Genomic DNA, 25,733 nt, shown 5'->3' on the forward strand with positions numbered 1-25,733 from the left:
CACTAAGAGTAGCAACACTGAGCAATAGCACAGGTGTGACAGGTGATGAGAGAGAATGGTCAGACGAACTGAGTTAGAAACTAGCAGGAGCAGATGTACTAGAAGGAGCAGCAATACACGTAGTCAAAATACCAAGCCAAGGGTCAGAAAGCCAAAACATGAGCACGGGGTCCAAAAAGTGAGGCGAAATACATGGTCAGGGTACAAGCCAGGAAGTCAAATGCCAGAGAGGGAACGTTGCAGCAGAGACGAATTCCAAGAGACGGGGTCAGAGATCAGTCCGGGTCATACACGTGGAAACTAGTCAAAGGCAGGAGGATCACCAAGGTACAAGGGTCAGAGACTCTAAACTGGAAGCTTGAGCTATCACTAACACTGGTCAGCAGGCTGTGAGAGACTGAAATAGCCCAGCTAGCTCCAGAACGAGGGTGAGGAAATTAACCCCCGCATGACCAGTCCAAAGTGAAGACAGCAGAAAATAATCTCCGGACTGGACCATGACACTGGTAAAGTGGGACATTTGTACAAGGTAAAAGGAATTTTGAATAAGGAAGGCTATCACTCTATATTGCAAGGCCATGCCATACCCTGTGGATAGCGCTTGATTGGAGCCAATTTAATCCTACAACATGACAATGACTCAAAGCACACCTCCAAATTATGCAAGAACTATTTAGGGAAGAAGCAGGCAGCTGATATTCTACCTGTAATGGAGTGACCTGTGCAGTCACCAGCTCTCAACCCCATTGAGCTGTTGTGGGAGCAGCTTGACCTTATGGTACGCAAAAAGTGCCCATCAAGCCAAACCAACTTGTGGGAGGGGCTTCTGGAAGCATGGGGTGAAATTTCTCCAGATTACCTCAGAAAATTAACTGCTAGAATGCCAAAGGTCTGCAATGCTGTAATTGCTGCAAAGGGAGCATTCTTTGACTAAAGCAAAGTTTGAAGGAAAAAATTATTATTTCAAATAAAAATCTTTTTTTCAAACCTTGTCAATGTCTGGACTAGATTTTAAATTAATTTGGCAACTCATTTGATTAATAAAAGTATGTGTTTTCATGGAAAACACAAAATTGTCTGGGTGACGCCAAATGTTTGAATGGTAGTGTATATGAATGAAATTTTACCACTAACATGAAGTACAATATGTCACGAGAAAACATTGTCAGAATCACTGGGATCCAGAGTTATTACCTCATAAACGGACAGTGGTCAGAATTGTAAAAATTGGCCCGGTCATTAACGTGCAAACCACCCTTGGGGGTATAGGGATTAAAGGGAACCTGTCACCAGGAATAATGCTGTTAACCTGCCGATATGGGGTTAACCTGCCGATACGGGCTTAATCTGCAGGTTAACAGCGTTATGATGCAGTCTGTCTCCAGCACGCAGCCAAATTGAGTGGGGAAAAAACAATCTTTATTCTCCCTGCCAGCATTTGGTATTCAGTCATAGGGACCACGGTGGGTAAGTCATGCTCTGAGTATACAGAGCAGCCGCTGTAACTGCGCCCCCGACTGACACTGGTTCTACATTGTGCCCGGCTGTCAGTCAGGGCCGGGGTTACAGCTGTCGCTCTGTATACTCAGAGTGGTGACTGACAGGCACCGCCTGCGCCCCTATGACTGAATACCGAATGCTTGGGGGGGACTAAAGATAATTTTCTTCCTGCTGAATTTGGCAGTGTGCAGCATCATCATGCTGTTAACCTGCAGATTAAAGCCATATCAGCAGGTTAACAGCGTTATTTCTGGTGACAGACTCCCATTAAGCATCCAGCTTACTGCCGGAAGCTGCTAGATATAGTCTTGTGCTCCTCTGGTTTAGTCCGGTCTCTTTAGCTTCTTGTATTATTGTTCCTTGTTTTGATCTCAGCTTGTGTTTCTGACTATTTTTTCGCATTCTGATTTTGTACTTTTCCGGCCCTCTTTGTTCTGACCCGGCTAATTGACCACTCCTGCCAGCCTGCACCAACGTACAGCAGCTTATTCTGTGGCCCTAGACAGGGCTGGCCCAAACGTATAGGCGAACTAGGCGGCCGCCTAGGGCGCCAACCCAATGGGGGCGCCAGAGAAAAAATAGAAAAAATTATAAAAAATCTTTTCAAAAGGCAAAAAGTTTTAGGGATGGAAAGAAAAGCGTACATATTTAAGGGCAAATATGACGCAAGAGAGGTTGGTTGGGTTGGCAACAATTTCGATAGAATCTGAAGTTGCTAAACAAATTAATCTCGGTGACTTAGTGTCATCCTTTTAAAAAAAAAGGCAAGGAAACAAAAATTTTAATTACCTATGGTCATTTTTGTTTTGTGTTATTGATTACTTTGTATATATTTGTCCTATACAACTTCTCAGAAGATTAAAGAGTTAGGAGAGAGTTAATTAATCATTGTTGTTGTGGTTTATTTTGCTCCTAAATTTATATCCCAAGTTTTCATCTACTGCCAAGAATAGTAGGGGCGCAACAAAATAGTTTCGCCTAGGGCGCCGTAATCTCTCGGGCCGGCCCTGGCCCTAGACAAGGGACCCCTGTTTAAGACCAAATCCCTGTATAGGGTGAAAGTCATATCAAACTCTGGGAACTAGTAAGTGAAATGGCTTGTGCTAAGCCCGTATGTGGTAGTCATTTTAGAGCTGCCAGGTGACCACTGACAGAATGTCATTACACATGGTGTGAAAAACAGTAAATACCATACACATCTTTCTTTTTTTACAGATTTTTGAAAAATGATATCAAAATCTGGGCAACATTTAACATAGTAATAAAATCTTTTTTATTTATAATTTGTAGTTTCGGAATAGTTTTAAAGCATGCGAGTAAAATCAATCAGCTGAATAAACCATCGGAGGAAATTCTGAAATATACTTCTATTTTTGGGTTCAAAAAATCTTTTTCCAACTTTACCTATGAAAATGTGCACTTTCAATATAATTGGAGGCTTTTTACTTAATTGATTCTTCATTTTCAGGCTGTAATGCTCTGTCGTCAAGCTCCTTCCTACACTTGCAACACATACATTTTGTACTCGGAACAGTTTAGCCGTGTTCTCTGTATTATACACAATTGTTTACTTCATTTGTATTAGCGCAAATAAGCTACCTGATTACATAAATGTAAGGCATGAAAAAACTTCTAAGGGAAGTAAAACATTTAATAAAACTTGCAAGAAGGCGCATTTACCTAATCTGACTTAAGCAAACTGCTTTATTCTCAAAATAGTTAGGCTTTGGGCACTTTATGAGATACTACATCTGATTATATTTTATGGGCAGCAAGCTGGCTCAGTGGGGTCCTGGGTTCAAATCCCACCAAGGACAACTTCTGCAAGGAGTTTGTATGTGGATGATTGCATGTATTTCCTTGGGATTCTCCAGTTTCTTACCACACTCCAAAGTCATACTGATAGGGAATGTAGATTGTGAGCCCCATCAGGGACAGTGATGATGATGATGTCTAAAGATCTGACAACTACTGTATGAGTCATAGAATGTTAGAGTTGGAAGGGACCTCCAGGGTCATCGCGTCCAACCCCCTGCTCAACGCAGGACTCACTAAACCAGACACATGTCTGTCCAGCCTCTGTGTGAAGACTTCCATTGAAGGAGAACTCACCACCTCTCGTTGCAGTCTGTTCCACTCATTGATCAACCTCACTGATTGATGGTGCCATATAAGTGAGTAAAATAAAAAATATACGTGTAAGGCATAATTCTGACATCTATTTGTCAATTACATGCTCTATCCTTGTTTTTCATGGATAGAGAACGGACGTCTATGGTTATGTGACTGTTCCCTTGTCTGTTTTTTTGCCAATAAAAGTTAAAGAGAATATTTCAGCACGTTTTTGCAATGTAATCTAAGGGCAGCTTAAGGTAAAAGCTGAGGCACAGATTTCAGTGATGTGTCACTTATTAGGCTTTGTGCTGATGTTTCAATACAATGAATGTTTTATTAGCATGAGATTTTCACTGTCTGATTGCTGCCCATGTGAATCGTGGTCCAACCCCGAACCCAGCACTGAGTAGCAGCTCACTGTCAATATATAATGTACACAGAAAGCTGCTAATCAGGGGACACTGGGGAACCGAAAGCTGCAGTTCCAGCAAAGGTAATAAGCTTTTGACAACTATGAGAGACAATAACCTTTCACAACTGGTTCAGGACCCAACAAGAGGGGGGGCACTGCTAGGCCTAATATTAACCAACAGGCCAGGCCGCATATCAAATACAAGGGTTGAGGGTCACTTGGGTAAGGGTACCGTTACACCTAGCGATGCACCAGCGATCCTGACCAGCGATATGACGCGGTCAGGATCGCTGGTGCATCGCTAGGTGGTCGCTAGTGAGCTGCCACACAGGCAGATCTCACCAGCGACATCGCTGGGGACGGGGATCGCTACTTACCTGTCAGACGTGGCGATCCTGCGTCCTCCCGCCCGGCTCCACACGTCGCTCGTCGGCGCCACAGGAAGCGCCGCAGGAAGCGCCGCAGGAAGTGACCGACGAGGAATGGTCCAGGAGCTTCTCGCGCGATCAGCGATAACCAGCGGGGGAGCTGGTCGGAGGTAAGTATCACATGCAGCGATATCGCTAGCAATATCGCTGCTACATCACAAAATCGGTGACTTTACAGCGATATTGCTAGCGATATCGCAGTGTGTAACGGGGGCTTTACAGTGATCACAAAATAATAAGTTTTCATGTATCCTTAAATAAGATGTGTAGTAGTGGGGTTACAAGGACACTAAACTTCAGGAAAGCAAATTTCCAACAGATGAGAGATGATCTTAGTGCAATAAACTGGGACGATATCCTGAGACATAAAAATACACAAAGAAAATGGGAGACGTTTATTAGCATCCTGAATAGGAGCTGTGCACAATATATACCATATGGGAATAAACATGCGAGAAATAGGAGGAAACCACTATGGCTAAATAGAGCTGTGAGGGGTGCAATAAGAGATAAAAATAAAGCATTTAGAGAATTAAAGCAAGTAGGTAGTGATGAGGCATTAACTAAATACAGAAGATTAAATAAATTCTGTAAAAAGCAAATCAAGACAGCAAGGAATGAGACAGAGAGACTCATTGCCAGAGAAAGTAAAAATAATCCCAAAATATTCTTCAACTACATAAATAGTAAGAAACTAAAAAATGATAGTGTTGGACCCCTTAAAAATAGTCTGGTTGAAATAGTGGATGATGAGGAAAAAGCCAATATGCTAAATGACTTTTTTTTAACAGTATTTACACAAGGAAATCCCATGACGGATAACATGATCAGTGATAAAAAAAATTCTCCATTAAATGTCACCTGCTTAACCCAGCAGCAAGTACGGCGACATCTAAAAATCACTAAAATTGACAAATCCCCAGGCCCAGATGGGATACACCCCCGAGTACTGCAGGAATTAAGTACAGTCATAGATAGCCCTTATTATTATTATTTCTAATCTTTAAAGATTCCATAATAACAGGGTCTGTACCGCAGGACTGGTGTATGGCAAATGTGGTGCCAATATTCCAAAAGGGGACAAAAACTGAACTTGGAAATTATAGGCCAGTGAGCTTAACCTCTACTGTGGGTAAAATCTTGGAGGGTTTTCTAAGAGATACTATACTGGAGTATCTGAAGAAGAATAACCTCATGACCCAATAACAACATTGGTTTACGAGGGACCGTTCCTGTCAGACTAATCTGATAAGCTTCTATGAAGAGGTAAGTTCTTGACTGGACCAAGGAAATGTAGTGGACGTGGTGTACATGGACTTTTCAAAAGCTTTTGATAAGGTGCCATACAAAATGTTAAAATGAGAACAATGGGGATAGGGGAAAATATGTGTAAGTAGGTTAAGAGCTGGCTCAGGGACAGGAAACAAAGGGTGGTTATTAATGGAGCACACTCGGACTGGGTCACGGTTAGCAGTGGGGTACCACAGGGGTCAGTATTGGGCCCGCTTCTTTTTAACATATTTATTAACGACCTTGTAGGGGGCATACAGAGTAGAATTTCAATATTTGCAGATGACACTAAACTCTGCAGGGTAATCAATACAGAGGAGGACAATTTTATATTACAGGAGCATTTATGTAAACTGGAGCTTGGGCTGATAAATGGAAAATAAGCTTTAATGGGGATACTTGGGCAGAGGAAATAAGATGTATAATTATGTGCTTAATTGTAAAACACTGGGCAAAACTGTCACTGAAAAAGACCTGGGTGTATGGGTGGACGACAAACTCACATTTAGTGGCCAGTGTCAGACAGCTGCTGCAAAGGCAAATAAAATAATGCAAAGCATTAAAAGAGGCATAGATGCTCATGAGGAGGACATAATTTTACCACTATATAAGTCAGTAGTGCGACCACACTACTGTGTACAGTTCTGGTCTCCGGTGTATAAGAAAGACATAGCTGAGCTAGAGCAGGTGCAGAGAAAAGCAACCAAGGTTATTATTAGGGAAATGGGGTGGTCTGCAATACCAAGACAGGTTATTACACCTGGGGTTATTTAGTTTAGAAAATCGAAGGCTTAGGGGTGATCTTATTACAATGTATAAATATATGCGGGGACAGTACAAAGACCTTTCTAATGATCTTATTACTCTTAGACCTGTGACGGGGACAAGGGGGCATCCTCTACGTTTGGAGGAAAGAAGGTTTAAGCATAATCACAGACGTGGATTCTTTACTGTAAGAGCAGTGAGACTATGGAACTCTCTGCCTTATGATGTTGTAATGAGTGATTCCCTACTAAAACTTAAGAAGGGACTGGATGCCTTTCTTGGAAAGTATAATATTACAGGTTAAATACACTAGTTTCCTTAATATTGCGTTGATCCAGGGAGCTAGTCTGATTGCCGTATGTGTATGTGGAGTCCGGAAGGAATTTTTTTCCATAATGTGGAGCTTAGTGTTTGCTGCATGGGTTTTTTTGCCTTCCTCTGGATCAACATGTTATACTATGGGTTGAACTAGATGGACTAGTCTTCATTCAACCTTAAAAACTATGTTACTATGTTACTATGATTTTGTAAGTTTGTCCACTGACAAAGACATGAACAGTCTATAATTTTAAGGGTAGGTTAATTTTAAAATTGAGAGATAGAATATCAAAAATAAAATCCTGAAAATCACACTGTATAAATAATATAAATTTATTTGCATTTTGCAGTGAGGAATAAGTATTTGATCCCTCTGGAAAACAAGACTTAATACTTGGTGGCAAAACTCTTTTTGGCAAGCACAGCAGTCAGTCGCTTTTTGTAGTTGATGACGAGGTTTGCGCACATGTCAGGAGAAATTTTGGTCCACTACTCTTTACAGATCATCTCTAAATCATTAATCATAGACCCCCTTCTTTTGTTGGTATATTCATAATGGATGGCTGGGCCATATTGTATTACATGAGTATTGAGGTACCACTGTTAAATCCACCTAATTGGTAGATACTCTTGGTCTGATAGACAAGATACTTGGTTCAAGCACTGCCCATCAGTAACCAGGGGTAATTTTACGTCCGGTCCACAGACTTCTGACAAGCAGTCTGTGTTCCATGGCTTTGTTTGACCTCACTTCTGGCGCGCAGGACGGCACTTCCGGTGCGCGGGCTGGTGACATGCAACCTGTGTTCCACAGGCTATTACGCAGGATGCGAAGATAGAAAGGAGGCGATGCACATGTGGGAATGGAACGCAGTTTGTGCTCCATGTAAGTAATCCTCCACTTAAGTGGGCAGAAGTGACGATATTACCCGATTTTGGATATAAATATATCATTTAAGCACAGATCCCTTGCCGCACACAGCATTGTCTTTGGCTAGGGGTAACATTGGAGCCCTCACCCTGATCCCCTGATGAACCCTTACATTTAGCAGAGGGGGAAATGCGTCTGGAATGAGTGGGCACCTACTAAACGATAAGTACCACAATTATGTGGGATACTTTCTTTATGGCTACTGATTAATGGTTATGTACCCACTGAATAGATTGTTCTTGGAGATTATATAAGGTTATATGGGCATTGTGCAATAACCTATAAACCATTATTTTTGATAAGCTGTATTTGCAAAAAGCTGGGACATCAATTAATTTTGGTGGCTTTAAAGTGACATAGGCTGTACTATCAGAAAGCTGGGATATCAATGCATTTTTGGTGTTTTTTTTGTGACAAGAGTATTATTGAATACATTCCTCCAGATTTCTGTTTCCAACCAGAAAAGTTATAGCACCATCATCCTTTGGTGGTCTACAGTGCCAAAAGCACCCAGCTTTTACACAGCTTGGGCAGAGTGCAATAACCTACTGTGTACTTTGTTCTTGCAGCCATAGGTATCATTCTATGTGATTATACACCGTTTCTTACCTCCCACTGTGTCCATTTTGAGGGGAGTCACTGATCATGAATCTGGGCTGTATATCTCATTGAATATTGAGTATTTACTATGAGATAATTTTTTCCATTTTCTATCAGACCTTGAGTCTGTTACTCTGGGTACTTTTTTGTATGTTTTGTATTTGTTTTTTTTTGTATAACCTTAGTGTTTAGTATGTGGAGGGTGCAATAGGGTTTCTCAGGGCTACTGATACTGAGCGGGGGTGCCATCACGTCTACAACTAGGGTGCCAACCTCTGCTGGCAGGTAGGGCGAGGAAACAGGGCTTCACTAGGGAGAGACTAGTCCCTGCTATGTTATTATACAGCTTTTTTGACCCCCCACTGGTTTGCAAATTTTTGCACATATTTTGCACCTTCATTTTCTTGATTTTTTGATCTTTTTAAACAAACTAATAAAAGTTAATTTTTAGAGGTCTTTTCTTTTCTCTTAGTGTTTGATGAATTTTGAGACGCTATCATCTTTTATAAGGTTTTGTCAATGTTCAGTGTGCCAAGTAGATGTAGCAGAGCTAGAGACGTCTATGAGCAAATGGATCATTATCTTCTTGTCGAAGAGATGACAATATATGATTTTTTTTTTTTTACTCTTTTACAGGTGACATGGGCATTGGAGGACTATCTTCATGTCGGGGACAGTAGAGGACTATATTTCTTTAATATTTTAGTTTTTTACGGGGGACATGGGCTTCAATGGATTGGATGTAAAGGTGAGTATAAGTGTTTTTTATTTTTAATTCAATAAAGGAGTCTGGTAAATTTTTCATGGGTGTATAAAAATTGGACTGCACTAGCATAAGTCTGAGTGCCATGCAATTTATTTATCACACCTATTGACTTGCATTGGTGAGTCTTGTTCAAGATTCAAGGACAATCGGAGCATTAAATATTTCTTTCAAGTTATATGAGGTTGCAGAAACCAAATGGATTTCACAAGGGTGTATATAAAGGTTAGAGCTGCAATCATCTCTCCACACAGGGTGGATTTAGCCTAGGCAGGTAGCTTCTTGTTAAGGTACTCACAAAAATATTACGGGATTGTCTAAACTGGACAGGACAAATTTTCTTAAAGGTTTAGTACGCCCCTAGATTATTGTAATTTTTGTGACTTTTAAAATGCTCCCACAAAAAAATAAAGCCAGAGAACCAAACTTACCAGGCATATGAGCAATGAAGGTTATTAGACAGATAGAAGAGAACATTTTGGCCAGCTTTTTATTTGTTGTCTGACTCCTTTGCATTATTTGGGCGCTCTTAAAAATTGTGAATAATATATGAAGGTAAAAATATGCAGTTAGTGGAAGGCCAAGGAGGATCTTACAAAGCATTCTGATCTTCATGGTTGGGTCATTTATGATGGTGAAGCATGTTTCATACACAAGATCATAATGAGAGTCCTTCCAGCCAAGGAGATGTTCTATCAGTTCTTCAGTCATGAGCAAAAAACACGGAAAGAACAACTGAAAAAGAGTGAATAATCTTCGCTCATCTATTTTATATCCAAATACTATTGCAATATAGATGGAAAATGAAATACACGAGACATAATAAAAAGAAATAGTACTTGCAGTTTGCTTGACGTAGACCATTAGCTCACATATAGGAGAACTGAAGCGCCACTTATGATAAATCCTCCAGTCAATCATCAGGGGCCAAGAAAGTAAATTGAGAATGTTGAAAGCTGTGCTGCCAACTACATAGGCAACAATGCTGTTTTTGATACAATTCTTTTTGCTGTTTAGACACATACACACGGATACAAGGATCAAAAAGTTTATAGTCAGTCCGGGCATTATTAGAAAACTCCTGACATAGGCGCAGAACTGGAAATACATGTCCACATTGCAATATATGGTGTCGTTTTGATGCATGTTGTCAGATATTTGTTCTGTGAAAGTAAATAGTTAGAGGTCTTTCCAAGAAAGTTTATCCATTTGCAAAATGAAATAAGACATTTTGAAAAAGAGGTGTCTTTAAATATTTTTTCTATTTTTTATAAAACGCCAATGGTCTTGCTAGAACCGTCTGGTGCATTATTCTGAACCTCGGTAGTAAAGAACTTTTATACTCCGACATCGCAGGATCAAGGAAACTCAAGGGATTAATTATGAGGGACTGGCAACATAATCCGTGCATCCCACCTGTCATTAGCTTAATTATCTGGAAATATGACTAGTAGTAATTGCCCAGAACACACTTGTTTAAGTCTTTGCGGCAGGTTTCTTCCTAGTTATGATAATTAATGTCATAGAATTCTAGAAACAATGACATCAGGACTTGGAAGCTTTAACATTTGATCTAATTGCATGCAAAAAATAAAGGCATCTTATTTATGAACCCCCTTCAACATGTTAATGAACTAGTAACTAAGGGTCCTGAGGTAGTTGGTACACCTTGGCATACTATTATTTCAAGATGATCATATCACTACTAGCGTGCAACAGTGGGAGGACTGCCATAGATGGAGTCTAAGAATACTCTGATCCCAGTAGTTAACCCTCTCTGCACCACCATCAAGAGTGATTGTTGTTCTGTACTATAGGACTTCCCTTTGTATCCATGATAACCAGTCACATGATCTTGGTCCTGAAAGGGTTAAAGAGGTAGCCTGGAATATGATCAATTGAAAACGTGCAGAAAAAAATGCTTACAGTGGGGGAAATGAGTATTTGATCCCTTGCTAATTTTGTAAGTTTGCCCACTGACAAAGACGTGTCTATAATTTGAAGGGTAGGTTAATTTTAATATTGAGAGAAAGAATATCAAGAATAAAATCCAGAAAATCACATTGTATAAATTATATAAATTTATTTGCATTTTTCAGTGAGAAATAAGTTTTTAATACTTGGTGGAAAAACCCTTGTTGGCAAGCAGAGCAGTCAGACTTTTTTGTAGTTGATGACGAGGTTTGCGCACATGTCAGGAGGCATTTTGGTCCACTCCTCTTTGCATATCATCTCAAAATCATTAAGATTTTGAGGCTGTCGCTTGGCTACTCGGAACTTCAACTCCCTCCATAAGATTTCTGTGCGATTAAGGTGTTATGATTGGGTCACCGAGGAGGAAAACAAAACCAAGCTAAGTCACAGAAAACCAGAGAGGTTGGTAACTACGTGGATTGCAGACCCCTGATCCTAACCACACAACTAACAGCAGCCGTGGAGCGTACCTACGACGATTCTAGATGCCTAAGTCACAGCCGGAGGACTAAATAAACCTAAAGCAAGAAAAGGGGAAATCTAAACTGCCCCAGAGCAGACCCCAAAGGAATAGACAGCCCCCACACATGTATTGACGGTGAAAGAAGATGAAAGCACAAACACAAATAAGAAAATAGGCTGAGCAAACGATGGGGTCCACACTAACTAGAAAGGACAGGAAAGGAAAGATACTGTCTGCAATCACGCCAAAAAACCCTGCAAAAAATGTCCAACAATTCTGATAGCAAAAAAACCCCTGAAGTCACTAGACTTCACCCACTATATCAGCACTCTGGCATATTCTGAGAACAAAGCAAAAAGAGGCCAATCTAATAAGGGACAAAAAGCAAACTGGCACATACAGTAACATAAGAGTGGAAATTCAGCACAGCCCCAGACGGGGCTGGCTGACAACACAAAACTGAATAGACAAAACCAAATCAAATGTGAACATTAGCAGAGAAAACTTAGCTTGAGAAGACAGGAATTGAGCTGGAAACCAAGACCTCACGAGGCAGGAAAAAAATCACCAGCATGGGAATAGGGAGTTGGCTGTCTTAAATCCAGTCTGAGACTCCTGATGTCCTATCGTCGTCCCCATTATAAGATGGCAGGTCTCTGTTAATTAGATCAGCTTCATTACCTCCTACCACCACCAGAGGGAGCCCGGAAAGAGAACTCACAATTCCTCTGTCAGCACAAACAGTTCCCTCACCAGAAACCAGAGGCAGACCAGAAAACGAGTTCACAACATAAGGTCTGGAGACTGTCTAGACCACTCCATGACCTTAATGTGCTTCTTTTTGAGCCACTATTTTGTTGCCTTTGCTGTATGTTTTGGGTCATTGTCTTGCTGGAAGACCCAGCCACGACCCATTTTTAATGTTCTGGCAGAGGGAAGGCGGTTGTCACTCAGGATTTTACGGTACATGGCTCCATCCATTCTCCCATTGATAGAGTGAAGTTGTCCTGTGCCCTCTCCCAATCAGTCACAGAATCATCCAGGTCTTCATTGGCAAACTTCAGACAGGCCTGCACATGTGCCTTGTTGAGCAGGGGGACCTTGCGAGCACTGCAGGATTTTAAACCTTTACTGCTTAATTTGTTACCAATGTTTTTTTTGGTGACTGTGGTCCCAGCTGCCTTGAGATCCTTAACAAGTTGTCCCCTGTGTCATTTTAGGCTGATCTCTCACCTTCCTCATGATCTAGGATACCCCAAGAGATGAGATTTTGCATGGTGCCCCAGATCGATTTCGATTGACAGTCATTTTGTATTTCTTCCATTTTCTTACTATTGCACCAACATTTGTCTACTTCTCACCCAGCATCTTACTTATGGTTTTGTAGCCCATTCCAGCTTTGTTCAGGTCTATGATCTTGTCCCTGATATTCTTATAAAGCTCTTTGGCTTGCCCAAGTTGTAGAAGTTAGCGTCTGACTGACTGATTAATTGAGTCTTTGGACATCAGTCTTTTATAAAGGTGACTATGTAAGACAGCTGGTAGCGAGTTGATTGGGAGCATCTAACTGGTCTGTAAGAGCCAGGAATTTTAAAGTTTGGTAGGGGATCAAATACTTAATTTTCACTGCAAAATGCAAATAAATTTACATAATTCATACAATGTGATTTTCTGGATTGTTAAAATTAACCTAACCTTAAAATTATAGACAGTTCATGTCTTTGGCAGTGGGCAACCGTACAAAATCAGCAAGGGATCAAATACCTATTTCCCCCACTGTATGTATATAGTATATATAGAGATAATTTTGGACCTATTTGGATAATAGGACAAAATGGAGTTTTGTCTTCCCCTCCTTTTATAGGAGGGGAAGACAGTGCAGATAGAGACCTGGGCACAAATAATGATATTGGGGGTGGGGTTAGAACAGTTAATAATTTAAGAAAGAATAGAGGTACAGAGAGATACATAAAGTGCATGTATACTAATGCCAGAAGCCTCGCCAACAAAATGGAGGAATTGGAGTTAATGTTGTTGGAACATAATTAGGACATGGTGGGGATATCTGAGACATGGCTGGACGAGAGCCATGACTGGGCTGTTAATTTACAGGGCTATAGTCTGTTCAGAAATGACCGAACAAATAAGCGAGGGGGAGCTGTGTGTTTAAATGTAAAATCATCCTTAAAACCCATCCTTCGTGATAATATATATGAATCTAATGAAAATGTAGAGTCCCTGTGGGTAGAGATAAGGGGAGGGGGGAAAAATAATAAACTACTGATAGGGGTTTGCTATAAGTCTCCAAAAATAATGGAAGCAACAGAGAATATCCTCATAAAGCAAATAGATGAAGCAGCGACTCAAGGAGAAGTCATTATTATGGGGGACTTCAACTACCCTGAAATACATTGGGGAACCGAAACCTGCAGTTCCAGCAAAGGTAATAGGTTTTTGACTACTATGAGAGACAATTACCTTTCACAACTGGTTTAGGACCCAACAAGAGGGGGGGCACTGCTAGACCTAATATTAACCAACAGGCCAGACCGCATATCAAATGTAAGAGTTGGGGGTCACTTGGGTAATAGTGATCACAAATTAATAAGTTTTCATGTATCCTTTAACCCCTTCCTGCCATCCGACATACTATCCCGTCCACGGTGCCTGGGCCCGTATGACCGGGGACGGGATAGTACGTCGGCGCGATCAGCGGCGCCCAAGTGGTGAGCGCCGCTGATCGCGGCCGGGTGTCAGCTGATTATCACAGCTGACACCCGGCACAATGTGTCAGGGGCGGTCACGGACCGCCCCCGACACGTTAACCCCTTGCACACCGCGATCAAACACGATCGCGGTGTACCGGGGGTTAAAGGGAAGCATCGGCAGGGAGGGGGCTCCCTCCGTGCTTCCCTGAGCCCCCCACGGCAGCGCAATGTGCAGCGCTGCTGCGGGGGACTCCCTTCCTCCAGGCCCCCGAATCCAAGATGGCGACGGGGGCCTTCGGGGGCCTGCGGAAGCTGGCTTCCTCAGTGCCTGCAAAGCGCAGGCATGAGGAAGCCTTCTGCAGTGCCTGTGTCAGATCGCTGATCTGTCACAGTGATCTGTGATGTGACAGATCAGCGATCTGTCACAGGACAGTGATGTCCCACCTGGGACTATTTAATAAAGTAAAAAAAAAAATAAAAAAAAGTGTAAAAATAATTAAAAAAAAATCGCCAAATAAATTAGAAAAAAAAAAAAAATATTCCCCCAATAAATCCATTTTTTGGAAATAATTAAAAAAAAAAACAATAAAAGTACACATATTAGGTATCACCGCGTCCGTAACGACCCGCCCTATAAAACTGTCCCATTAGTTAACCCCTTTAGTGAACCCCTTAAAAAATAAAAATAAAAAACGAAGCAAAAAATAATGATTTATTATCATACCGCCAAACACAAAGTGTAATAACGCGCGATCAAAAAGACGCATATAAATAGCCATGGTACCACTGAAAACGTCATCTTGTCCCGCAAAAAACGAGCCACCACACAGCATCATCAGCGAAAAAATAAAAAAGTTATAGCTCGCTGAATAAAGCGATGCAAAAATAATTATTTTTTATATAAAATAGTTTTCATTGCATAAAACCGACAAAAACATAAAAAACGACCTAAATGAGGTATCGCTGTAACCGTACTGACCCGAAGAATAAAACCGCTTTATCAATTTTACCGCACGCGGAACGGTGTAAACGCACCCCCCCCAAAAGAAATTCATGAAACGCTGGTTTTTGTTCATTCTGCGTCCCACAAATCGGAATAAAAAGCGATCAAAAAATGTCACGTGCCCGAAAATGGTATCAATAAAAACGTCATCTTGTCCCGCAAAAAATAAGACCTCACATGACTCAGTGGGTCAAAATACGGAAAAATTATAGCTCTCAATATGTGGTGATGCAAAAACTATTTTTACAATAAAAAGCGTCTTTTAGCGTGCGACAGCCGCCAAACATAAAAACCGCCATAAATAGTAAATCAAACCCCCCGTTATCACCCCCTTAGTTAGGGAAAAATAATAAAATTAAAAAAATGTATTTATTTCCATTTTTCCATTAGGGTTAGGGCTAGGGTTAGGGCTAGGGGTGTGTTGGGGTAGGGTTAGGGTTAGGGTTAGGGTAGGGTTAGGGTTTGGGCTAGGGCTAGGGTTAGGGTTAGGGCTAGGGTTAGGGTTAGGGCTAGGGTTAGGGCTAGGGTTAGGGTTAGGGGCATGTTGGGGTTCGGGTTGGAGTTAGAATTGGGGGTTTCCACTGTTTGGGCACATCAGGGGCTCTCCAAATGCAACATGGCGTCTGATCTCAATTCCAGGAAATTCTGAGTTGAAAAAGTCAAATGGTGCTCCTTCCCTTCCAAGCTCTGCTATGCGCCCAAACAGTGTTTTACCCCCACATGTAGGGTATCAGCCTACTCAGGACAAATTGCAAAACAATTTTTGGGGTCCAATTTCTCCTGTTACCCTTAGGAAAATAAAAAATTGGGGGCAAAAATATCATTTTTGTGGAAAAAAATGATTTTTTTATTTTCACGTCCGAGTGTTATAAACTTCTGTGAAGCACTTGGGGGTTCAAAGTGCTCACCACACATCTAGATAAGTTCCATGGGGGGTCTAGTGTTCAAAATGGGGTCACTTGTGGGGAGTTTCAATAGTTTAGGTACATCAGGGGCTCTCCAAACGCACATGACACCCGCAGACCATTCCATCAAAGTCTGCATTCCAAAACGTCACTGCTTCCCTTCCGAGCCCCGACGTGTGTCCATACAGTAGTTTTTTCCCACATATGGGGTGTCAGCGTACTCAGGACAAATTGGACAACAACTTTTGGGGTCCAATTTCTCCTGTTACCCTTGGGAAAATGAAAAAATTGGGGACTAATTGATCATGTTTGTGGAAAAAATACGATTTTTTTATTTTCATGCCCTGGCATTATAAACTTCTGTGAAGCCCTTGGGGGTTCAAAGTGCTCACCTCACATCTAGATATGTTCCATAGTGGGTCTAGTTTTCAAAATGGGGTCATTTGTGGGGGGTTTCCACTGTTTAGGTACATTAGGGGCTCTCCAAAGGCAACATGACACCCGCAGACCATTCCATCAAAGTCTGCATTCCAAAACGTCACTACTTCCGTTCCGAGCCCCGACGTGTGCCCATACAGTAGTTTTCTCCCACATATGGGGTATCAGCATACTCAGGACAAATTGGACAACAACTTTTGGGGTCCAATTTCTCCTGGTACCCTTGGGAAAATAAAAAGATGGTGACTAAAAGATCATGTTTGTGGAAAAAATATGAATTTTTTATTTTCACGCCCGGGCGTTGTAAACTTCTGTGAAGCACTGGGGGGTTCAAAGTGCTCACCACACATCTAGATAAGTTCCTTGGGGGGTCTAGTATACAAAATGGTGTCATTTGTGGGAGGTTTCCACTGTTTAGGTACATTAGGGGCTCTCCAAAGGCAACATGACACCCGCAGACCATTCCATCAAAGTCTGCATTCCAAAACGTCACTACTTCCCTTCCGAGCCCCGACGTGTGCCCATACAGTAGTTTTCTCCCACATATGGGGTATCAGCATACTCAGGACAAATTGGACAACAACTTTTGGGGTCCAATTTCTCCTGGTACCCTTGGGAAAATAAAAAGATGGTGACTAAAAGATCATGTTTGTGGAAAAAATACGAATTTTTTTATTTTCACGCCCGGGCGTTGTAAACTTCTGTGAAGCACTGGGGGGTTCAAAGTGCTCACCACACATCTAGATAAGTTCCTTGGGGGGTCTAGTATACAAAATGGTGTCATTTGTGGGGGGTTTCCACTGTTTAGGTACATTAGGGGCTCTCCAAAGGCAACATGACACCCGCAGACCATTCCATCAAAGTCTGCATTCCAAAACGTCACTACTTCCCTTCCGAGCCCCGACGTGTGCCCATACAGTAGTTTTCTCCCACATATGGGGTATCAGCATACTCAGGACAAATTGGACAACAACTTTTGGGGTCCAATTTCTCCTGGTACCCTTGGGAAAATAAAAAAATGGTGATTAAAAGATCATGTTTGTGGAAAAAATACGAATTTTTTATTTTCACGCCCGGGTGTTATAAACTTCTGTGAAGCACTGGGGGGGTCAAAGTGCTCACCACACATCTAGATAAGTTCCTTAGGGGGTCTAGTTTCCAAAATGGTGTCATTTGTGGGGGGGTTCCACTGTTTTGGTACATCAGGAGTTTTCCAAACGCGACATGGTGTCCGATCTCAATTCCAGCCCAAAACGTCAAATGGCGCTGCTTCCCTTCCGAGCTCTGCCATGCGCCCAAATAGTGGTTTACCCCCACATGTGGGGTATCAGCGTACTCAGGACAAATTGCACAATAACTTTTAGGGTCCTGTTACCCTTGGGAAAATAAAATTTGGGGTGAAAAGATCATTTTTGTGGAAAAAATATGATTTTTTAATTGTACCGCTGTACGTTATAAACTTCTGTAAAGCCCTTGTGGGTTCAAAGTTCTCACCACATATCTAGATAAGTTCCTTGGGGGGTCTAGTTTCCAAAATGGGGTCACTTGTAGGGGGTTTCCACTGTTTAGGTACATCAGGGACTCTCCAAACATGACATGGCGTCCAATCTGAATTCCAGCCAATTTTGCATTGAAAAAGTCAAACGGCGCTCCTTCCATTCTGAGCTCTGCCATGCACCGAAACAGTCGTTCCCCCCCACATATCAGGTATCTGCGTACTCAGGACAAATTGCACAATAACTTTTGCAGTTCAATTTCTCCTGTTACCCTTGGTAAAATAAAAAAAATTGAACCTGAAGTATTTTTTTTATGAAAAAAAGTTAGATGTTCATTTTTTTTTAAATATTCAAAAAAATTCCTGTGACGCACCTAAAGGGTTAATAAACTTCTTGAATGTGGTTTTGAGCACCTTAAGGGGTGCAGTTTTTATAATGGTGTCACTTTTGGGTATTTTCTATCATATAGACTCCTCAAAGTGGCTTCAAATGTGATGTGGTCCTAAAAATAAAATGGTGTTGTAAAAATGAGAAATCGCTGGTCAACTTTTAACCCTTATAACTTCCTAACAAAAAAAATTTTGGTTCCAAAATTGTGCTGATGTAAAGTAAACATGTGGGAAATGTTAGTTATCAAGTTTTTTGTGTGCCGTATCTCTGTGATTTAAGGGCATAAAAATTCAAAGTTGGAAAATCGTGAAATTTTCAAAATTTTCGCCAAATTTCCGTTTTTCTCACAAATAAACGCAAGTTATTTGAATGAAATTTTACCACTAACATGAAGTACAATATGTCACAAGAAAACAATGTCAGAATCACCGGGATCCATGGAAGCGTTCCAGAGTTATGACCTCATAAAGGTACAGTGGTCAGAATTGTAAAAATTGGCCCGGTCATGAACGTGCAAACCACCCTTGGGGGTGAAGGGGTTAATAAGATGTGCAGTAGAGGGGTTACAAGGACACTAAACTTCAGGAAGGCAAATTTCCAAGGGATGAGAGATGATCTTGGTGCAATTAACTGGGACGATATCCTGAGATATAAAAATACACAAAGAAAATGGGAGATGTTTATTAGCATCCTGAATAGGACCTGTGCACAATATATACCATATGGGAATAAACATGCTAGAAATAGGAGGAAACCACTATGGCTAAATAGAGCTTTAAGCGGTGCAATAAGAGATAAAAATAAAGCATTTAAAGAATTAAAGCAAGTAGGTAGTGATGAGGCATTAACTAAATACAGAAGATTAAATAAATTCTGTAAAAAGCATATCAAGACAGCAAAGATTGAGACAGAGAGACTTATTGCCAGAGAAAGTAAAAATAATCCCAAAATATTCTTTAACTACATAACTAGTAAGAAACTAAAAAATGATAGTGTTGGCCCCCTTAAAAATAGTCTGGGTGAAATGGTGGATGAGGATGAGGAAAAAGCCAATATGCTAAATGACTTTTATTCATCAGTATTTACACAAGAAAATCCCATGACGGATAACATGATCAGGGGTAAAAATTCTCCGTTAAATGTCACCTGCTTAACCCAGCAGGAAGTACGGCGGCGTCTAAAAATCACTAAAATTGACAAATCCCCGGGCCCGGATGGGATACACCCCCGAGTACTGCAGGAATTAAGCACAGTCATAGATAGACCATTATTTTTAATCTTTAAAGATTCCATAATAACAGGGTCTGTACCACAGGACTGGCGTATAGCAAATGTAGTGCCAATATTCAAAAAGGGGACAAAAACTGAACTTGGAAATTATAGGCCAGTAAGTTTAACCTCAACTGTGGGTAAAATCCTGGAGGGTTTTCTAAGAGATACTACACTGGAGTATGTGGAGAAGAATAACCTTATGACCCAATATCAACATGGGTTTACAAGGGACCGTTTCTGTCAGACTAATCTGATAAGCTTTTATGAAGAGGTAAGTTCTGGACTGGACCAAGGGAATGCAGTGGACGTGGTGTACATGGACTTTTCAAAAGCTTTTGATACGGTGCCACACAAAAGGTTGATACATAAAATGTGAACAATGGGGATAGGGGAAAATATGTGTAGGTGGGTTAAGAGCTGGCTCAGGGATAGGAAACAAAGGGTGGTTATTAATGGAGCACACTCAGACTGGGTCACGGTTAGCAGTGGGGTACCACAGGGGTCAGTTTTGGGCCCACTTTTTAACATATTTATTAATGACCTTGTAGGGGGCATAGAGAGTAGAATTTCAATATTTGCAGATGACACTAAACTCTGCAGGGTAATCAATACAGAGGAGGACAATTTTATATTACAGGAGGATTTATGTAAACTAGAAGCTTGGGCTGATAAATGGCAAATGAGCTTTAATGGGGATAAATGTAAGGTCATGCACTTGGGTAGAACGAACAAGATGTATAATTCTGTGCTTAATTGTAAAACACTGGGCAAAACAGTCACTGAAAAAGACCTGGGTGTATGGGTGGACGACAAACTCACATTTAGCGGCCAGTGTCAGGCAGCTGCTGCAAAGGCAAATAAAATAATGGGATGCATTAAAAGAGGCATAGATGCTCATGAGGAAAACATAATTTTACCTCATGACAAGGGGGCATCCTCTACATCTGGAGGAAAGAAGGTTTAAGCATACTCACAGATGCGGATTCTTTACTGTAAGAGCAGTGAGACTATGGAACTCTCTGCCATATGATGTTGTAATGAGTGATTCCTTACTAAAATTTAAGAAGGGACTGGATGCCTTTCTTGAAAAGTATAATATTACAGGGTATATACACTAGTTTCCTTAACCCCTTCACCCCCAAGGGTGGTTTGCACGTTCATGCCCGGGCCAATTTTTACAATTCTGACCACTGTACCTTTATGAGGTCATAACTCTGGAACGCTTCCATGGATCCCGGTGATTCTGACATTGTTTTCTCGTGACATATTGTAATTCATGATAGTGGTAAAATTTCATTCAAATAACTTGCGTTTATTTGTGAGAAAAACGGAAATTTGGCAAAAATTTTGAAAATTTCGCAATTTTCCAACTTTGAATTTTTATGCCCTTAAATCACAGAGATACAGCACACAAAAAACTTGATAAATAACATTTCCCACATGTTTACTTTACATCAGCACAATTTTGGAACCAAAATTTTTTTTGTTAGGAAGTTATAAGGGTTAAAACACCATTTTATTTTTAGGACCACATCACATTTGAAGCCACTTTGAGGGGTCTATATGATAGAAAATACCTAAAAGTGACACCATTCTAAAAACTGCACCCCTTAAGGTGCTCAAAACCACATTCAAGAAGTTTATTAACCCTTTAGGTGCGTCACAGGAATTTTTTTGAATATTTAAAAAAAAATGAACATCTAACTTTTTTCATAAAAAAAATACTTCAGGTTCAATTTTTTTTATTTTACCAAGGGTAACAGGAGAAATTAGACTGCAAAAGTTATTGTGAAATTTGTCCTGAGTACGCTGATACCTGATTTGTGGGGGGGAATGACCGTTTCTGCGCATGGCAGAGCTCAGAATGGGAGGAGCGCCGTTTGACTTTTTCAATGCAAAATTGGCTGGAATTCAGATCGGACGCCATGTCACGTTTGGAGAGTCCCTGATGTACCTAAACAGTGGAAACCCCCTATAAGTGACCCCATTTTGGAAACTAGACCCCCAAGGAACTTATCTAGATATGTGGTGAGAACTTTGAACCCACAAGTGCCTTCCAGAAGTTTATAACGTACAGTGGTACAATTAAAAAATCATATTGTTTCCACAAAAATGATCTTTTCACCCCAATTTTTATTTTTCCAAGGGTAACAGGACCCTAAAAGTTATTGTGCAATTTGTCCTTAGTACGCTGATACCCCACATGTGGGGGTAAACCACTATTTGGGCGCATGGCAGAGCTCGGAAGGGAAGCAGCGCCATTTGACGTTTTTGGCTGGAATTGAGATCGGACACCATGTCGCGATTGGAAAACCCCTGATGTACCAAAACAGTGGAAACCCCCCACAAATGACATCATTTTGGAAACTAGACCCCCTAAGGAACTTATCTAGATGTGTGGTGAGAACTTTGAACCCCCAAGGGCTTCACAGAAGTTTATAACATAAAGCCGTACAATTAAAAAATCATATTTTTTCCACAAAAATGATCTTTTCACCCTCAATTCTTAATTTTCCAAGGGTAACAGCACCCTAAAAGTTATTGTGCAATTTGTCCTGAGTACGCTGATACCCCACATGTGGGGGTAAACCACTATTTGGGCGCATGGCAGAGCTCGGAAGGGAAGCAGCGCCATTTGACGTTTTTGGCTGGAATTGAGATCGGACACCATGTCGCGATTGGAAAACCCCTGATGTACCTAAACAGTGGAAACTCCCCACAAATGACACCATTTTGTAAACTAGACCCCCCAAGGAACTTATCTAGATGTGTGGTGAGCACTTTGAACCCCCCCAGTGCTTCACAGAAGTTTATAACGCCCGGGCGTGAAAATAAAAAATTCGTATTTTTTCCACAAACAAGATCTTTTAGTCACCATTTTTTATTTTCCCAAGGGTAACAGGAGAAATTGGACCCCAAAAGTCGTTTTCCAATTTGTCCTGAGTATGCTGATACCCCATATGTGGGAGAAAACTACTGTATGGACACACGTCGGGGCTCGGAAGGGAAGTAGTGACGTTTTGGAATGCAGACATTGATGGAATGGTCTGCGGGTGTCATGTTGCCTTTGGAGAGCCCCTAAAGTACCTAAACAGTGGAAACCCCCCACAAATGACCCCATTTTGAAAACTAGACCCCCTAAGGAACTTATCTAGATGTGAGGTGAGCACTTTGAACCCCCAAGGGCTTCACAGAAGTTTATAATGCCAGGGCATGAAAATAAAAAAATCGCATTTTTTCCACAAACATGAACAATTAGTCCCCAATTTTTTTATTTTCCCAAGGGTAACAGGAGAAATTGAACCCTAAAAGTTGTTGTCCAATTTGTCCTGAGTACGCTGACACCCCATATGTGGGAGAAAACTACTGTATGGACACACGTCAGGGCTCGGAAGGGAAGTAGTGACGTTTGGAATGCAGACATTGATGGAATGGCCTGCGGGTGTCATGTTGCCTTTGGAGAGCCCCTAATGTACCTAAACAGTGGAAACCCCCCACAAATGACCCCATTTTGAAAACTAGACCCCCTAAGGAACTTATCTAGATGTGAGGTGAGCACTTTAAACCCCCAAGGGCTTCACAGAAGTTTATAATGCCAGGGCATAAAAATAAAAAAATCGTATTTTTTCCACAAACATGATCAATTAGTCCCCAATTTTTTTATTTTCCCAAGGGTAACAGGAGAAATTGAACCCCAAAAGTTGCTGTCCAATTTGTCCTGAGTATGCTGACACCCCATATGTGGGAGAAAACTACTGTATGGACACACATCAGGGCTCGGAAGGGAAGTAGTGACGTTTTGGAATGCAGACTTTGATGGAATGGTCTGCAGGTGTCATGTTGCCTTTGGAGAGCCCCTAATGTACCTAAACAATGGAAACACCCACAAATGACCCCATTTTGGAAACGAGAACCCCTAAGGAACTTATCTAGATGTGTGGTGAGCACTTTGAACTCCCAAGGGCTTCACAGAAGTTTATAATGCCCAGGCATGAAAATAAAAAAATCGTATTTTTTCCACAAACATGATCAATTAGTCCCCAATTTTTTTATTTTCCCAAGGGTAACAGGAGAAATTGAACCCAATAAAGTTGTTGGCTCCTACTAGCCAGTTTCCTACTCCACACTGATGAGGGGCAATACCCCGAAACATCTGTCTGTGGATGGATACCATGTTTTGGCATAGGTGGTTTCCTTCATTGGAGACTGCCCTTCCCGTGGTTGTTCCTTCCCGGGGAAAGACCTGGCTAGTCATTGCTTGCATTGAGAAACATGTGATGGTGTCTCCGCGGCTTGTGTTTTGCATGTTTTTGCATATTTCCCATAAGGGATGGGGACATTGCTCTAGAATCACTGCGTTGAGAAACATGTGATGGTGTCTCCGCAGTGTTGGATGTTGATCTCCATGAGTTCATTCATCCTCATTTTTCACAGTCTTTTACTGGGGAGATCCGTCCCACAGCTTTGTGTCAGCCAGTAGATGGGGCAGGACGTGCCTCCAGACACAGTATCCACTGCATACGTGCATATGTTGCCTCATCTACTGGCCTCTATAAGCATACTACAACAGGCAGTGGGACAGGTCACCCCAATTAAGAGCACATGAATCTTCACAATAGGTTTAATAACTATTACCACATATCTGGTACAGTGCGTAACTGAAGAAGGTCAAAATTTGACCGAAACGTTTTTTTACGTACTACAATAAATATTCTTCTGAATATTCTAAAGTTGAGTGCTAGGTTTATAACTTATAACTACTTGGTTTGGGAATCTAACCTTTAGCACCATTACTTAAGTTGTGCTCACGGTGTTTTTCCCTTCTGCAAATCTCATAGTAGCATCACATGGCCACCCGCTCCTGGCGCCGGCATTGGAGTCACATAGAGTGATTTCAGACTTGTAGCCTAAGGCCGGATGACCCCTTTAAGAGCTTTTTTTTGGTATACAGGAAATAATACGATAAATATTTACTTAAAACCATATAAGGATGCATTTTGTTAAAGGGAATTATAGGTTGTAGCAGGACAGCAGGGCATGATAGCTATGTGAAAATGTGATTAGGATGTATTTAGCGGAAGTGGAGGGAGCAGAGAAGGCTCCAGGCTTCAGGTTTGGGCTGTCTCATGAGCTTAATTATGAGGCAGCTGAGATGTCTTTTAAAATGAGCTGCAGCTTACTCAGACTATGCTGCCAGTACGAAGCTGGGATCACACACAGCTGTCGACACTTGTGTAGCACGTGTCCAAGGTGCGTCTGCTATGAAGACTCTTCCTAAATCTTTCAATAGCTTTCTGACTGCATCATTAGAAACTAATTGCTAATGTTAACTAATTGCTTATTATTAATGGTTACAAAGTTGGTGTAAACTTAGACTAAAAAATCAGTGTGCCAAAATGATCAAATAGCATGAGCCAGTTTGATAAATTTCATTCATTTTAGCATTACCACTGTGACCGTCACTAGTCCATAATTTACTTCTGCAAGTATTACCTTTTTGAGTTCATTTCTATCTGAAACTTCATGGATTTATCCTCTTCAGCTGTGTGATGTGATCTTATGGTGCCTGGGAATTTTCTGGCTTCATGCTCTCTGAACAAAGGGGCCTCACTATCTCAGCCACCGTAGTTGCCTGCATGAGGAAACTCAATGGACTGTACCACTAAAGTTCACATCGGGGAGGGTTTTTCTTTGGTGTCTAGAAGCAACTATCACAATTACTTATGAAGAATAGACAACACTTGTCACACAGTAATAATGAAGGTGATCACCGCTCAGCCCCTCCGTACACTTTTAGTCTAATTTTTCTTTAATTTATCTTTTTTATTTATTAAATTTATAAAAAAAGGTAATACAATCACAAGGCCTTAACCTTGCCGAAATAGAATAACATGTACATTAGGAAAAAGAATGTAAAATTCCATAACTATAATCGAATACACTGAGTGGGATAACAGTCTTT

The sequence above is a fragment of the Dendrobates tinctorius genome, unplaced genomic scaffold (assembly GCF_039654945.1).
Source record: "Dendrobates tinctorius isolate UK_male_01 unplaced genomic scaffold, ASM3965494v1 ptg000154l, whole genome shotgun sequence".
NCBI classification, from domain to species: domain Eukaryota; kingdom Metazoa; phylum Chordata; class Amphibia; order Anura; family Dendrobatidae; genus Dendrobates; species Dendrobates tinctorius.